The following is an 18,131-nucleotide window of genomic DNA, read 5'->3' as shown; positions in this document are numbered from 1 at the left end:
GTCAAGAACTTTTGTGTTCTCAACACAACAGGGCATCATATCTTGGGTCTGGCACAGGCACTCTGCCTGGGTATGTGCGAGCTCTGACTCTGGGTGCAGTAGGACGTATTGAACCGCTTCATCTGTGTGGCATAGTGAGCACATCTCTAAGGCTGTTCTCTAAGCTGTTCTGAAAGCTTGACTTTCTTAGGCAGTCTGGATCACTTTCCATGACCCAGAAGGTGCATTTCTACTTTGTGAGTGTAGTCTCAGATTCTCTGACCTTGGCTGATTCAGTTAGCAGGGACCAACTCCTCAAACTAGGCCTGGATGTTTACCATGATGAGGTTCTGAGATTTGGTGGTGTCTAATACATGGTCAACCCAGATACAGTCTGTGTTTCATTCTTTAGATTTCCTTCTCATGTATCTGCTTTTACATGAAGGTTTTGATTGCCATCTCTAGCTTTAGCCTCATGATACTGCTAACTTGCAACTGTTATTTATCCTGACACCAAAAGCTGTGTTGATCCTAACAATTGCCATCATATTATGTTTCTAATAAAGGCCTAAAAAATTCTGCCTGCCCTCAGTAAAATTGTCACAACTTCAGTCTTGTTGTGGACCCTCCAGCACCACCTGATTTAATTTGTCAAAGCAATATCAGGTGACCTTGTCCCAGTAAGTAAGCACAGGCCTTAGCCCCTGAGGTTTCTGTTGCAGGAGGCTATGTGCCTGCCAGGGTGGGTAACAAACTGAACTTGAATCCTCTGCAAGAGTAGTGCATGATCTTAACTTTTGAAGCATCTTTCAAGCCTCACTCCCATTTTAAAACAAAAGTAAAATGTGAGATTTATCTGGAACTGTGCACTCAATTGTGAGATTAACCACCTGTATGTGAACATTTACTGAAATCAAAGAAGGTCATGTATAAAGAGATTGCAAGAATCCATATAATTCTTATCTCATTGAGTGAAAGAAAGCCCATTAGAATATAAAAACTCAAACTGTAAATTTCAAACCAGTTTTCTAAAACCTAGTAAAATATAAAGGTTTTGAATATATCTCATTTGCTTCAAAAGCATTCAAGTGAGAAACCTGAGCTTTACAAACAAGCTCGTTGAAGAAATACAACAGTGGCCTCTCTTCACAGCAGCGGTGTCTCCTCCCTCCCTTCATGCACCTGAGTCAGTTTGTAGCTCATGAGAAATAGCAGTGATCATCCAAGACAGGGGCCCTCCAAGAGGATATTTTAAGAGAAAATCAATGTGAATAAACGGTAATTAATAAAAATAATTAAAGAATTAAATCACTACACAAATTCAAGACAAGCAAGAGAATGTTATTTATAAAACAAAGATAAACCCCAAATCCCTATGTACAAAAACAGCTTATGATTTATTGATTTTTTTTGTTTTTTTATTTTTAAAATTTTTATTATTAGTTTCATTTTATTAACTCTGTATCCCAGCTGTATTCCTCTCCCTCATTCCCTCTCAAGCCCACCCTCTCTCCCTCATCTGCTTAAATTTATTTTTAAAAAGTTTTATGCTCCTGCTAATGAAAACAAGATGCTAATTGTGCCTGGATGGCCTTTTGTAGACAATTTTTATTTCCATAGGGTCAGATTATCTGTGGTTTCAATTCCCCCCTATGACTTAATGTGTTAAAAGTAATTAGTGATTAAATTAAGATAATGAGGCTTTCTTTAATTTTCTTGTTTTCAAGCTCACATGTAACCCCCAAACACAATTTCATTCCCTCCTGACCATTTACAGTTATTGTAAAATTTAGAACATGGCAGTTAAATTTGTCCTCTGAGTCTAGCTCCCCTTGAGAGACACTCTGTGCAGCCCAAAGCTTTTATAATGAGAATAAATCATGTTTCTTAGCTTCCTAGAGGTCAGAAGTTTACAAGAAACTTTCACTGACAAATTAAAAAAGGATCAAACTGAAAAAGTCATATATCAGGAATAATTTATTTATTGAATTGAATAAACAGCCATCAATAAGTAAACCTGTAAAGTAAGTTTGCCTGCTTCTGGTGAATTATTAGTTAAATTTTTTATATTACATTAGGAATATATTTTTTCAATTCTGAATTTTTAAATATGTTTGGAAAACATTTTGTTAATGTCTACAACAATAAGGAAATTTAATTCACTTTATGTAACTGGTTTTGTCTGACATATGTTAGAAGCAACCAATTGCAGTTTACTATTGAGATCTGCATTAGTCTCTGATGTTTCCTATATGGTTGGTCTGGGATTGGACAGAAAAGTTACTGTATTGAGATCTGAAAGAAAAACTAAGATATAAACATAGGTGTGAGAAAGACAGAATGCAAGAAATATGTTTTGCCTGGGAGACTGATATTCTATGTCACTGTGAAGACAAACAGGAGAGTGTGTATGTGCAGACACAGTAACTGAAGTCAGCAATCACAAAACCTTAAATTACAGGAGTTTTGTTTTAAAAGTCATGGGAGGATTTGGAAGAAGAAAGGGATACATTTTGTCATTATAATATACTCTTAGTTTTTTAAATTAATTACACTTTATTCACTTCCTTTATAGTGAATAAAGCCCCATAAGCCCCTCCCACCTTCCCTCCCTGTCCCACCCTCCCTCCCCCTTCTTCATGCATGCCCCTCCCCAAGTCCACTGATAGGGGAGGTCCTCTTCTCCTTCCTTTTGATCTTAGTCTACCAGATCTCATCAGGAGTGGCTGCATCGTCATCTTCTGTGGCCTGGTAAGGCTGCTCCCCCCTCAGGGGGAGGTGATCAAAGAGCAGGCCAATCAGTTCATGTCAGAGGCAGTCCCTCTTCCCATTACTATGGAACCCACTTGTATACTAAACTGCCATGGGCTACATCTGTGCAGGGGTTCAAGGTTATTTCCATGCCTGGTACTTGGTTGGAGTATGAGTCTCTGGGAAGACCCTTGTGTTCAAATTTTCTGGTTCTGTTGCTCTCCTTGTGGGGTTCCTGTCCTCTCCAGATCTTACTATTTCCCACTTCTTACATAAGATTCCATGCACTCTGCTTTGATAGTCTGCAGGGCAGAGCCTTTCAGAGGCCCTCTGTGGCAAGTTCCTAGGTTGTTTCCTGTTTTCTTCTTCTTCTGATGTCCATCCTCTTTGCCTTTTGGGATGGGGATTGAGCGTTTCAGTCAGGGTCCTTTCTCTTGATTAGTTTCTTTAGATTACAGATTTTAGTAGATTTATCCTATGTTATATGTCTACATGAGTGAGTATACACCGTGTGTGCCCTCTGCTTCTGGGACAGCTCACTCAGGACTATCCTTTCCAGGTCCTACCATTTACCTGCAAATTTCATGATTTCTTTATTTTTCATTGCACAGTAATACTCCATTGTGTAGATGTACCACAATTTCTGCATCCATTCTTCAGTTAAGTCATGCTACAGATGTGTGCATGTTGGTACTGTAAAAGATAACTTCAAAGGCATTTAATGTATCTTATGGGAATGTGCAGGCCAACCACATATTGGTATGAATTGGAACACAGCAGAGAATTGTTGTAAAGTACAAAAACAGGAAGCGGTGTATTTTGCAAATCTATTATTTGACCCTAAACTATGTATTTTGAAGCCAGAATTGGACAACCAGTAATGAAATAATAGCCATAATGTCAACATGAACAACAACAAATAAGGCACATAAAAAGGCAAAACAAAATAAAAATGAAATCAAGATTGGGGTACACCTGTTCTCTTCTGGTTACCTGCTGAAGGTATGCTAAGTTCTACTCTGTCCTCTGTTTTAATGAAACCCAAGATGAACCTCAACTGTTCTTTTACAGACTGTGTAGTAACCATGTTTTATATATCATAATCTGTAACATTTCCCAGTTGAAATCATTTAAATTCTGACATTTACAGAGAACTGTTCATCTCTGGTGTACAGCAGCAGGTGTTTGCACATGAGGCCCAGCCTTCTACGGGCCTAGAGCCCTGGTCTAGGAAGGTTCTCGGGAATATCCCCTCTTACACAATTGCTTTAGCTCTAAAGAATTTACAGAGTTAAGTATTCAGTTGATATTCAATATTGTCTTGGATTTCAATGAAGCCTGAAAGTTAAAATTAAATCTGGTAGAATTATTACTTTTTGTGAGTCTACATTAATTTCTGAGGCTCAGCATGTCTTATGTGTTTTCATATATTAATGTAATATCCTTCAGCACTATGCCAATACTATGATAAATGGTAGTCTGTCACTACAAAACTTTTTTCTTAATATTTGTATATTTTATAGTTCATAATTACTCAATATTTTAAGTTTATTTTCCTTTATGAGACACATTTATGGATAGGAAGGAAAGTAGTTAGACAACAGACAGACAGATGAAAGACTTAAATCTAACTACTTTACCAACAATCAAGATAAAAAAATAAATAAATAGCTTTAGGTCTCCACTAAATGACCTTTGCTCACTATTTGGCTTTGGCCTAGTAAAGACCTTTTGTCTTTATCAAAAGGTAAAGATATCCCCAGACTATCAATGCAGATGCTGAGACTTATGGGCAACCTTTGGGCAGAGTACAGGGAATCTTATGTAAGAAGTGGGAAACAGTATGATCTGGAGAGAACATCTTTATTTGTAATAGCCAGAATCTGGAAACAATCCATATGCCCCTCAATGGAGGAATGGATACAGATATTGTGGTACATTTTCACAATGTAACATTACTTAGCAATTAAAACATTGAAATCATGAAATTTGCAAGCAAATGGTGGGAACTAGAAAAGATCATCCTGAGTGAGGAATCCCAGAAGCAAAAACACACACATGATATATAGTCACTTATAAGTGGATATTAGACATATAATATAGGATAAACCTACTAAAATTTGTACACCAAATAAGCTAAACAAGGAGAAGGACCCTGGGTAAAATGATCAACCCTCACTCAGAAAGGCAAAAGGGAGGGACATCAGTGCTGGGAGCCAAAGCTATCTACTGAAGCCAAAGTCAAAGCTATGTAGTGGAGCCAAAGCTATCTACTGAAGCGTAAGTCAATTAGTGAGTCAAAGCTATCTAGACAAAAGGTCTTTACTAGGCCAAAGCCAAATAGTGAGCAAAGGTCATTTAGTGGAGACCTAAAGCTATTTAGTGAAAGTTATCTAGGACCCTATCTCATGGGTGATAGACTGTGTGGACATCTGTTTGTTAGAGCATCCATGAGAAAACATCCCTATGGTATATTGCAGGTACCCTATTTAACACATGAAAGCACTCTTCCTGTCTCCTGCAGCAGCTAATTACCTTCCCCCTTTTCCTGCCTTCTCCCTATATAAGTTGGGTAAAAATTTCTAATAAATGAAGCCTTGATCAGACAAACAGACTTGGCTTCCTTCCTTGTGCTTCTCGTCCCCTCCCATTCCTTCCACTCTCCTCCCTTAGGAACCCACATTGAAGCCCCATGGGTCAGGGCACATCAGAAGTGAGAGAAAAAAGGCAACAGGACAGAAGCCTGCCACAGAGAGCCATTGAAAGACTCCACTCAGCAGGGTATCAAAGCAGATGTTGAGACTCATAGCCAATCTTTGGGCAGAGTGCAGAGAATTTTATGAAAGAAGAGAAAGATAGGATGACCTGGAGAGGACAGAACCTCAACAAGGAGAGCAATAGATCCAAAAAATATGGGGACGGGTGTCTTTTCTGAGACTGATACTCTAACCAAGGACCATGCATGGAGATAACCTAGAACTCCTGCACAGATGTAGCCCTTGTCAGCTCAGTCTCCAAATGGGTTTCCTAGTAATGGAAACAAGGACTATCTTTGACATGAACTCAGTGGCTAGCTTTGTGATCACATCCCCCTGAAGGAGGAGCAGCCTTACCAGGCCACACAAGAAGACAGTGCAGACAACCCTAATGAGACCTAATAGGCTAGGGTCAGCTGGAAGTGGAGGAGGACCTCCCTTTTCAGTGGACTTGGGGTGGGTATGGTAGGAGATGAGGAAAGGGATGAGTGAGGGGACTACAGTTGGGATACAAAATGAATAAACTGTAATTTATTAAAAAATAAATAAATTTTAAAGTGGATTTTAGCTCTACAGGACACATTAAGCATACTATGAGGCACATTCCCAAAGAAGATAAAGAACATACAGGTTCCAAGGGAGGATGCAACAATCTCACTCAGAAGGGAAGATATACTAGACAGAGGTTGGGGCTGAAGAAAAGGAAGAAGGCTGGACTTGCTTTGTTGAACAGGCTGGCCTAGAACTCAAAGAGATCTGCCTGCCTCTGCCTCCCCGACTGATGGGATTACAAGCATGTGCCACTGTGCCTGGCTGAATTTGTCCTTTTTAAAGGTAAGGCATTGAGAAACTAATAAATTATTTAACATTTGGTTATTTTATTTTGATTAGCATTGCTTTAACAAATTTGCCCTTTTCTCTCTTGGATTTTAATTAGTGTTGTTCATGTTTGAATTTGCCTTTAATTATGGCATGGTGTATTTATGACATAGAAAGTATGAAGTGTGTTTTCTACTTTACTGAACAGAGTTTGATGAAGAGAACATATTTAATATTAGCTATTAAATATACAAATTATAATTTAGTTAAATTACCTTTGTTCAAAAGAGAAAGGCTTCATACAAATAGAAGGTGGGTACAGCAAGTGAATCAATTGCTCTTTAGTGGTGTTTTAATGGTCCTTACAAGCACAGAGATACTCTACAGAGACACTCATGCTCTTTCTTTCACTTCTCCAACTACTCAATGAAAACACCCCCAAGAAATTGGAATCTCAGGCAGACAAGAGCAAAAAGCTGACACTTTGGCCAGCAGGGGTTGGGGAAAGCATAATCTTCTAAAAAGGGATTTAGCGTTTGTCAGAATGGTTCCCAGGAGATGTAGACAAGAGAACAATGAGTCACTCATGGTGAGTACAGTACCTAATTTGGCATGCCATCTACACCTCATGCTGGAATCCTGAAGACACACTTGGGTGAGTCACTGGATCTCTTCTCACTCTTCTCGTGCAACCTTATTGAATAAATTACATGTCAATATTTCTCACTATCACATTTTTTCACTTATTACCAGCTTAATTGACAATAAAGGAGAATGGTTTAAACTGGTTCATTCAAGCTGTCATGACCAAGGTCTGACCCTTAGGATCTCATTCACAGTGTTAAATTACATTACCTGACTAAGGAATGAATGCATTTAACAATTTAAAAAGTACTTCCACATATTTTACACTTTTTTCCTCTGGATTTTTGTACTTCCCCTTGTCTCTCTGCTCTCCTCTAAGATCTTCCTCCTTTCTGTCTTCTTCTTCTCCATTTTTCTGTCTAACAATGAAAAGATTATATATTAATACATCTCTTAACTCTTCACCTGTGCATAGAACATCAGCATTTTTCTAGTGAATATGTCCGCACATAACAACTACGTGGTGAAAACTATGATGTCTTATTATTTTTTTATTGTTTATTATTATTAGTTACATTAACTCTGTATCCCAGCTGTATCTCGCTCCCTTATTCCTTCCCAATCCCACCCTCCCTCCCTCAGCTTCTCCCTGCTCCTTTCTATTTTTTGGATTATACTACAACATATTTGGAAATATAAAGTTTAATTTAGTCTGCATTTTAAATTCATTGGTTCATCTCTATATCACTGCTTAAAGTGTTTTACGGAAAGAACATACTATAGTCTGTCCATCTATACTGCTATGTGTTTCTATTGCTCATTTCTGGTTCATATGTTAGTGACGCTATAAACCTGATTCAGAGTTACTGTCCATGGATATGTTCTGCCACAACCTTAAAAACTCTTTGAAGTGTCATTTTGAAGACAGCATGATCTCCTTCTCAGTATTCACCGTAAATTCTTTTCTCTTTATATATTTTTGGAAACTTATCTATTCATATTAAATAATGACTGTGGTAGATTTTATCTCAATGTGTGTAAGAGAATCTTGATGAGGAAACAGAAAGATGGTAGAACAGGAGCTCATAGCTTTTCCCTTGGTAAAACACATTTCTATTGCAATTTTTTTTTCGTTCTAATTTCAGAGATCTTTATGTTTGTTCTCTTGATGGAATAATAGAAAAACATTTTCTTCTAAATTTAAATTAAAAATCTGAATAACTTTAGCTAAATACACCAGTACCAAATTATTTATTTAATATTGTGCCAAGGCACATTTGTTCAGGTTGAACACTTTGATGTTAAACACAGACATGAAAACAAAAGTCCAAAATTTCCATTTGATTGTTTGTATTTTATATTTTCAATTGTTCTGCAGCTCTTTCCTTAGAATAAGGATAATCATACTAAGATCTGTACACCTAAAGAAGCTAAGCAAGGAGAAGGAGAGGACCCTGGGTAAGATGCTCAATCTGTATTCAGAAAGGAAAATGGGATAGATATCAGAGGAAATTGAAAATATGGAACAAGACAGGAGCCTACCACAGAGGGCCTCTGAAAGACTCTACCTAGCATGGTATTAAAGCAGATGCTGAAATTCATAGTCAAACTTTGGGCAGAGTGCAGGGAATCTTATGAAAGAAAGTTAGAAAGACTTGGAAGTATCTGGAGCTATAATTAAAGTATCTATTTCTGACAAGGATGAGGCTAATCTTATGAGCAAACTCTTAGAATTGTGCCCTAAACTAGTACATATTTTAATCATTTGTTTGAACTCATAATGACTCTGGTGTTATATGTGTTGATTGAAAAACTGATATCATTTACAGGAAGGAGAGCTGACTGGACAGAGGATCCTCCCAACTCATGTTCCTTAGATAAATGACTTTGGACTATAGTGTCTAAGTCACAGCTGATGATAGTACTCATTTTGTCTGATGTTTCAAGGAATTGAATTAAAATTTGCACTAATTTGCGATTGACAGAGGGTGTTAAAGGGATCTATAATGGATAAGTATAGTCTAGAACTAAGAGACTTTTGTATACATGACATACACATAAATATTTACATGAATTTTTAAGTCTAATGCCTTTTGTTTTACACTTTACATCATATATATAATATATATATACTTATAAGATACTTATAAATCAATGAAAACATTAATATTTTTGCAGTGAGTGGTATTACTCTCTAATGGATAGATTTCATTTTATGTATTCTAATCTTAATACAAACCTCTTCAGAATAGCTGCAAGGACTTTGGTATTGCTTACAAACAAAGTCCACTAGGTGGCGAAATGACACCATACCTTCAATCAGCAAGCCACGCTGTACTGTTTTAAGAACAGACATATAGATCACAGCATCATTTATATTTTCATTATAGCTTGACTATCCATTCCACTGCTATCTCAATTAATGGATGATAAACAAATCTTCAGGGTAATAAAAGACATGACTGGATTCAAATATTCATATCCATCATTTTTTCCTACCTTTATATATTTTGACTAGATATATTTTGAGTCCTTGTAACTTAAAACTATGACTACTTTTAAGAAGAAAAGATATAGTTGCCTATACTTGCTAAATTTCATGTCAGTATAAAACACATCAATGTACTATACACAGGAGCGATCCCTCAAAAAAGATTCCCTGAAGGCAAACAAACAAACAAAAACACCTCAAATAGCAGTGGTTTCTAAACGTATTTTACTGCTACTAGAGAAAACATTCATAATTTTTAAAGTTCTTTCAGGTTAATCACTAAGATGAATGAGAGAACGATTCCTACATATCTTTTAAAAAATTCGAGTTATGAATGGCCTTTAAAAATACAGAATACTGAAGAAGTCCCTGTTCTGTGGGTCACCCAATGGAGTCCAGGCAAACAATTCCTGCAGGCAGACAGATCTGAATACCAGGAGGAGAGTACATCAGGCCAGTGGGCCACTGATGTATTCAGGGCACCTTCACATGCACATTGCTCCAGCAAACAGCACCAGCAGCTATACGCACCTGTGCTTAAGCTCCACCCATCCAGGCATCTACATGCTCTAGCACCCTTTCCCTTGAGGCTCCCTGCCAAACATAGGCTCTCACTTTCAATTATGCGGCTGTAGCCTATCTCTCTTAGCTACAGCTGAAACACCGACGTCAACTTTCAAACCAGTGGATCACTCTCATCTTCCTGAAGAATACTCCAGACACCAGAGATAGATGGACCAGTCTGAAGTACAGATACAATAACAAATAGAAAATGGCTAGAGGCTGGTATAAAAACACATCCAACAAAAATCAGGACATCACGGCTTTACCAGCAAACCCCCAAATCATTGGATAATTTAATTCATCAGAAACACAGTAAAATGATTCTAAAGCTATGCTTATCCAGTTACTAGAGGCACATAAAGAGAAAATGGACAAAGCTCTCAAAGAAATGCAGGTAAATGCAACCAAACAGAGGCACAAGTAGAGGCACAAGCAGTGGCATATAGAGAAGAAATGACAATAAAAATAAATAAATAAATAAATAGGCCATCATGGAAAGACACTGAATCTACATTGAATCAGATGAAGGAAATGGTTCAAGACATGCAAATAGAATTAAAATCAATGAAGAAAACAGTGGAACTGAAGAACTTAAAGAAAAGATCAGAAAACACAAAAGTAAGCATCACCAACAGAGTACAAGAGATGGTAGAGAGAATATCAGGTACTGAAGATACAATTGAAAAAATCAATACATCTCTCAAAGAAAAAGTAAAATTGGTAAAGTTTCAAACACAAAACATCCAAGAAATCAAGGACATTATGAAAAGACAAAAGCTAAGAAAATTAAGAATAGATAAAAAAGAATTTTCCAGGCTCCAAGGTACAGAAAATATTTTCAAGTAAATTATAGGGATTCTCTCCACTACAAGAGTCCAGGAACAACCAGAAACTAAATTCAAACAACTAAGATAGCCCAATGGGTAGAGGACAGCGTAAAAGTTCAACCAACAAAAGCCAGAGCAATATGGCATCTCCAGAACCCAGTTATCCAGGGGCAAATAGCCCTAGACACCTCAGCATAAATGAAATTCAAGGAGATGACCTAACATCTATGCTCATGAAGAAGATAACAGAGGAAACAAATAAAATACGAAAATAATTAGAGGAAGATAAAAACAAACAGATCATGGCTATCCGTAAAGAAATGGAGGAAATTAAAGACAAGGAGATTATGGCCATCTATGAAGAAATACGGGAAGCTGCAGCCAAACAGTCTGTGGCCTTTAGAGAGGAAATGCTTAAATCACTGAATGAAATAAAAGAAACAGTGGATTGCTCAAACAAACAGCTGAAGGAATTGACGGAAAAACATGAAAATACAGTCAGACAGGGGAAGGAAACCAACAAAATAGCTCAAGACCTGAATATAGAATTGGAAAAATTAAAAAAAAAACACAAATGGAAGAAATGGTGGAGAGAAAGATCTTAGGGAAGAAAGCAGGAACTACAGAGGTTAGCATAACCAATAGGCTACAAGAAATGGAAGAAAGAATCTCAGGTGTGGAAGATACAATGGAAGAAATAGATGTATCTGTCAAAGAAAATGTTAAATCTAAAAAATCCTGGCACAGACCATCCAAGAAATTCAAGACAAAATAAAAAGACAAAACCTAAGAATAATAGGTATAGAGGAAAAAGAAGATTCCCTGCATCAAGGCCCAGAAAATATTTTCAACAAAATCATTGAAGAAAATTTCCCCAACTTAAAGGAGTAGACAATAAGAATACAAGAGGCCTATAGAACACCCAATAAATTAGACCAGAAAAGAAAATCCTTCTGCCACATAATAATCAAAACTGTAAGTATACAGAAGAAAGAAAAAATACTAAAAGCTGCAAGAGAAAAAGGCCAAGTAACATATAATGGCAAACCCATTAGAATCACACCTGACTTTTCAACAGATACTATGAAAGCCAGAAGGGCCTGGACGGATATCATGCAGATCCTAAGAGAACACAGATGTCAGCCCAGGCTACTATACCCAGCAAAACTCTTAGTCCTCATAGAAGGAGAAAACAAGATATTCAATGACAAAAACAAATTTCAACAATACCTACAAACAAATCCAGCATTACAGAAGACACTGGAAGGGAAAATACAACCCAAGAAAGCTAGCTACATTCAAGAAAACACAGGAAATAAATAACCTTACTACAGTAAAACAAAAAGCAACCAAGCACACAACCGTATGACCACAGCCAACATCAAATTCAAAGGATCGAACAGCCACTGGTCATTAATCTCTCTCAATATCAATGGACTTAATTCTCCAATAAAAAGACACAGACTAACAGAATGGATGCACAAACAAAACCCAGCAATCTGTTGTACACAAGAAACACACCTAAGTCACAAAGATAGACATTACCTGAGAGTAAAGGGATGGAAGACGGCTTTTAAAACAAATGGACACAAGAAGCAAACAGGAGTAGCCATTCTAATATCTGATAAAATAGTCTTTCAACCAAAATTAATCAAAAGAGATGGGGAAGGACACTTCATACTCATCAAGGGAAAATTCCACCAAGAAGACATCACAATCCTGAACATCTATGCCCCAAATACAAGAGCACCCACATTTCTGAAAGAAACATTGATAAAACTTAAACCACACATAGATCCCCACACACTAATGGGAGACGTCAACACCCCACTCTCAACAAAGGACAGGTCAACAAAACAGAAATTAAACAAAGAAACAATATCTCTAACAGAGGTCATGAATCAAATGGACCTAACAGACATTTACAGAACCTTACACCCAAACACAAAAGAATTTACCTTCTTCTCAGCACCTCATGGAACCTTCTCCAAAATAGACCACATAGTTGGTCACAAAGCAAGCCTCAACAGATACAAGAAGATTGAAATACTCCCTTGTATCCTGTCTGATCACCATGGAATAAAGCTGGACCTCAGTAACAACAGAAATAGCAAAAAGCCTACACATACATGGAAACTGAAAAACTTGCTACTAAAAGACAGCTGGGTCAGGGAAGAAATAAAGAAAGAAATTAAATCAATGAAAATGAAGACACAACATACCCAAACTTGTGGGACACAATGAAAGCAGTGCTAAGAGGAAAGTTCATAGCACTAAGTGCCTTCAAGAAGACATTTGTGACAGCACATTCAAGCAACTTAATGGCTCACTTAAAAACCCTAGAAAGAGGGGTTGGGGATTTAGCTCAGTGGTAGAGTGCTTGCCTAGCAAGCACAAGGCCCTGGGTTCGGTCCTCAGCTCTGGAAAAAAAAAAAAGACAAAAAACCCTAGAAAGAGAAGAAGCAGACACACCAAGAAGGAGCAGATGGCTGGAAATAATCAAACTGAGGGCTGAAATCAATCAATTAGAAACAAATAAAACAATTAACAAATAAAACAATTCAAAGAATCAATGAAACCAAGAGCTGGTTCTTTGGGAAAATCAACAAGATCGACAAACCCTTAGCCAAGCTAACTAAAAAGCAGAGAGATGCGACTCAAATCAAGAAAATCAGAAATGAAAAGGGGGACATAACTACAGACACTGAGGAAATCCAAACAATCATTAGGACTTACTTCAAAAGTCTATATGCCACAAAATTTGAATATCTAAATGAAATGGACAATTTTCTTGATCGATTTGACTTACCAAAGCTGAATCAGGACCAGGTAAATCAATTAAATAGTCCTATATCCCCCACGGAAATCGAAGCAGTCATCAAAAGTCTCCCATCCAAAAAAAGCCAAGGACCAGATGGCTTCAGCACATAATTCTACCAGACCTTCAAAGAAGAGCTAACTCCAATTCTAGTCAAACTATTCCACAAAATAGAAACAGAAGGAACATTACCAAACTCATTTTAAGAAGCCACAATCACCTTGGTACCTAAACCTCACAAAGACTCAACAAAAAAAGAGAACTTCAGGCCAATCTCCCTTATGAACATTGATGCAAAAATACTCAACAAAATACTTGCAAACCGAATACAAGAACACATCAAAAATATTATCCACTATGACCAAGTAGGCTTCATCACAGGTATGCACGGGTGGTTCAATATACGGAAATCCATCAATGTGAGCCAACATATATTACCAAACTGAAAGAAAAAAACCACATGATAATCTCCCTAGATGCTGAAAAAGCATTTGACAAAATCCAACATCCATTCATGTTTAAAGTATTGGAGAGATCAGGGATACAAGGCACATATCTAAACATAGTAAAGGCGATATACAGCAAGCCTATAGCCAACATCAAACTGAACGGAGAGAAACTTAAAGCAATCCCACTGAATTCAGGGACAAGACAAAGCTGCCCACTCTCCCCATATCTCTTCAAAATAGTGCTGGAAGTCCTTGCTAGAGCAATAAGACAGTTGAAGGAGATCAAGGAGATAGAGATTGGAAAGGAAGAAGTCAAATTATCACTATTTGCAGATGATATGATAGTATACATGAGTGACCCCAAAAACTCTACCAGGGAACTCCTACAGATGATAAATACTTTCAGCAAAGTGGCCAGATACAAAATTAACTCAAAAAAATCAGTAGCACTCCTGTATACAAAAGACAAAAGGGCTGAGAAAGAAATTAGGGAAACAACACCCTTCACAATAGCCACAAATGACATAAGGTACCTCAGAGTAACCCTAACCAAGGAAGTCAAAGCATTGTATGAAAAAAATTTCAAGTCTCTGAAGAAAGAATTGGAAGAAGATATGAGAAGATGGAAAGATCTCCCATGCTCATGGCTTGGCAGGATTAATATAATAAAAATGGCCATTTTACCAAAAGCAATCTACAGATTCAATGCAATTCCCATCAAATTACCAACACAATTCTTTTTTTTTTTTTTTTTTTTTGTGGGGAAAGCTGGTTTTATTTTATTTTATTTCATTTTTCAATGCAGTTTATTCAGGAACCTTGAACAATCATCTGAGCCTGGAGAAAGCCAGCCCACAGCTTAAATAGCCTCTGGGTAGCCAGCCCCAGCATGCCACGTGGGCAATGCAGATAGGTCCACATACATGGAAGCAAGCCAGATCCTTAGCCTTAGGCAAATGTGGAGTTGTTTGTGAAAGAGAGCACTCACCATCGGGAAGGTGGAAGGCAGAAACCAGCTCCATCTTTAAGGTAAGGCATTTCGCAGCTCTCTACAGTTCCCCCTTTTTGTTTTAGTCGCATCAGGCAAGAGTAGAGGTCTGATCTCTGATATTAGAAATAAATTGGGACTTTGTACCGATGTTCATTTAGGTGTCATCCACCCAAAGAGCATCAGACCAGTCCGATACCTTTTTCTCAGAGGCGGGACCTGGGGCATCCACCCGCATGCAATCAGACTTGCTCTTCTCTGGGTCGAAAGGCTGACCCTGAGTGCAGTGCTTAGCCTCGCATCCTGAGTGTAACATTTTAGCTTTTTATGGTAGCCAGCCATGCTTGGGGAGACTGTCCTGCTTCAATGGCTGTAAAGGCCTGAATGGTCATGGCTGCATTACGCTGTTGTGAGACTCTAATCTTGCATATATACCACAGGTAAACCAAGGAGACCAACACCAGAAGGCCTGCTAACGCTCCCATGCCCGCCCATTCCTTCAGATGATTCATGACTGCAGCAATCTATGATGATAATCCTGTGGCTAGTCTTGCGTCCACTCTGGTAGAATTTACCGTGACAATGGCCACTCTCAGCTGCTCCATCGTAGTATCGAATTCTCCAGTCCAATTACCTAAAATATAGCTAGAGAATTGTTTAGACAGATTTGCAGCACAGAAAAAATTCTCATTTTGTATGCTAGTGACACAAAGTCCAGCATACTTTCATTGACAGCCAAGTTGAACGATTTGCCATAGGGTATCAATTTGCTCCTGCACGGGGTCAATCCTCTGATTGAACACCATCAAGCTTCCTTTTAGTTGAGCATTAATTCCTTTTTGTACATCTAAGGCATGAGCTACATTGGCTAAAAGGTTATTCAAGGTCTGAGCAGTCTGCACAGTATGACTCCTGGCTAATGCCCTGGTGGTAGCTCCAACAGCCACCAATGAGATGGCAGTAACAATGGCGATTGTAATTCCAAGATCATTTTTCTGTCTGAAGAGAGTCATAGTGTGAGGGGCATCAACGGGCACAGGCACCCTTCGAGGCATGAGAGTAACCAGCTAGTAAATTCACTAGCATTCCAGCATTGGGCAAAAAAGCAAGTATCATTACCAGAATTACTTGACTCTATCTGGCTAATAATGAATAGAAATGGGGGATATAAACAAACAGGTGTGGGCTTATAGGACATATTAGAAGAAGCCTTAACCCCCTCGTTGGAACATCCTGCATCAGTTCTAGAACTAGCAGTGGTGGTGTCCGAGGTCTGCGTAGGTTCAGGAGACCATTGCCCCCAGGGGCGAGACGTGCTCCATGTAAATTGACTAACTCCATGTTTTCCTCCACTTTTGAAAGTCATTTAAGTTCTTAAATTATTTTTTCCCTTTTTTTTAAAAATTTTTCATCAATTACACTTTATTCATTCTGCATCCCCCCATAAGCCCCTCCCTCCTCCCCTCCCAATCCCACCCTCCCGCCTCCCTCTGCATGCATGCCACTCCCCAAGTCCACTGATAGGGGAGGTTCTCCTCTCCTTTCTGATCTTAGTCCATCAGTTCACATCAAAAGTGCCTGCATTGTCGTCTACTAAGGCCTGGTAAGGCTGCACCCCCTCAGGAGGCGGTAACTAAAGATCAGGCCAGTCAGTTCATGTCAGAGGCAGTCCCTCTTCACATTCCTATGGAACCTAATTGGACTCTGAACTGCCCTGGGCTACATCTGTGCAGGGGTTCTGGGTTATCTCCATGAATAGTCCTTGGCTGGAGTATGAGTCTCTGGGAAGTTCCCTGTGTTTTTCTTGTTCTGTTGCTCTCCTTGTGAAGACTCTGTCCTCTCCAGTTCTTACTATTTCCCAGTTCTTACATAAAATTCCATTCACTCTGCCCAACAGTTGCCCATTAGGCTAAGCATCTGCTTTGATAGTCTGTAGGGCAGAGGCTTTCAGAGGCCCTCTGTGGTAGGTTCCTAGGTTGTTTCCTGTTTTCTTCTTCTTCTGATGTCCATCCTCTTTGCCTTTCCGGATGGGGATTGGACATTTTAGTTAGGGTCCTCTCTCTTGCTTAGTTTCTTTAGATGCACAGGTTTTAGTGGGTTTGTCCTATGTTATATGTCTATATGAGTGAGTATACACCATGTGTGTCTTTTTGCTTCTGAGACAAATCACTCAGGATGATCCTTTCCAGATTCCACCATTTACCTGTAAATTTCATGATTTCCTTATTTTTCATTGCTGAGTAATATTCCATTGTGTAGATGTACCACATTTTCTGCATCCATTCTTCAGTTGCGGGGCATCTGGGTTGTTTCCAGCTTCTGGCTATTAGAAAATAAAGCTGCTAGAAACATGGTTGAGCAAATTTCCTTTTTGACCAACACAATTCTTTACAGACCTGGAAAGAAAAATTCTCAACTTCCTATGGAATAACAAGAAACCCAGAATTTCTAAAACAATCCTCTACAACAAAAGATCTTCTGGAGGTATCTCCATCCCTGACCTTAAGTTGTACTATAGAGCAACAGTTTTAAAAACTGCATGGTACTGGCATAGAAACAGAATAGTGGATCAATGGAACCGAACAGAGGACCCAGAAATAAACCCACACACTTACGGACACCTGATCTTTGACAAAGATGCCAAAACCATACAATGGAAAAAAGATAGCATCTTCAACGAATGGTGCTGGTCCAACTGGATGTCTACATGTAGAAAAATAAAAATAGATCCATACTTATCACCCTGCACAAAACTGAAGTCCAAGTGGATCAACGACCTCAACATAAAACCTGACACATTAAATCAGCTAGAAAAAAAAGTGGGGAATACCCTAGAACTCATTGGTACAGGAGAAAACTTCCTGAAAAGAACACCAACAGCACAGGCTCTAAGAGCAACAATCAATAAATGGGACCTCATGAAACTGAAAAGCTTCTGCAAAGCAAAGGAGACCATCACCAAAACAAAGCGACTGCCTACAGATTGGGAAAGAATCTTCACCAACCCTTTGTCTGACAGAGGACTCATATCCAGTATATATAAAGAACTAAAGAAGCTGGAAAGCAGCAAACCAAGTAATCCACTTAAAAAATGGGGAACAGAG

Source organism: Meriones unguiculatus, chromosome 21, assembly GCF_030254825.1.
Source record: "Meriones unguiculatus strain TT.TT164.6M chromosome 21, Bangor_MerUng_6.1, whole genome shotgun sequence".
In the NCBI taxonomy this organism is placed as follows: domain Eukaryota; kingdom Metazoa; phylum Chordata; class Mammalia; order Rodentia; family Muridae; genus Meriones; species Meriones unguiculatus.
This window is presented reverse-complemented; position numbering follows the sequence as displayed.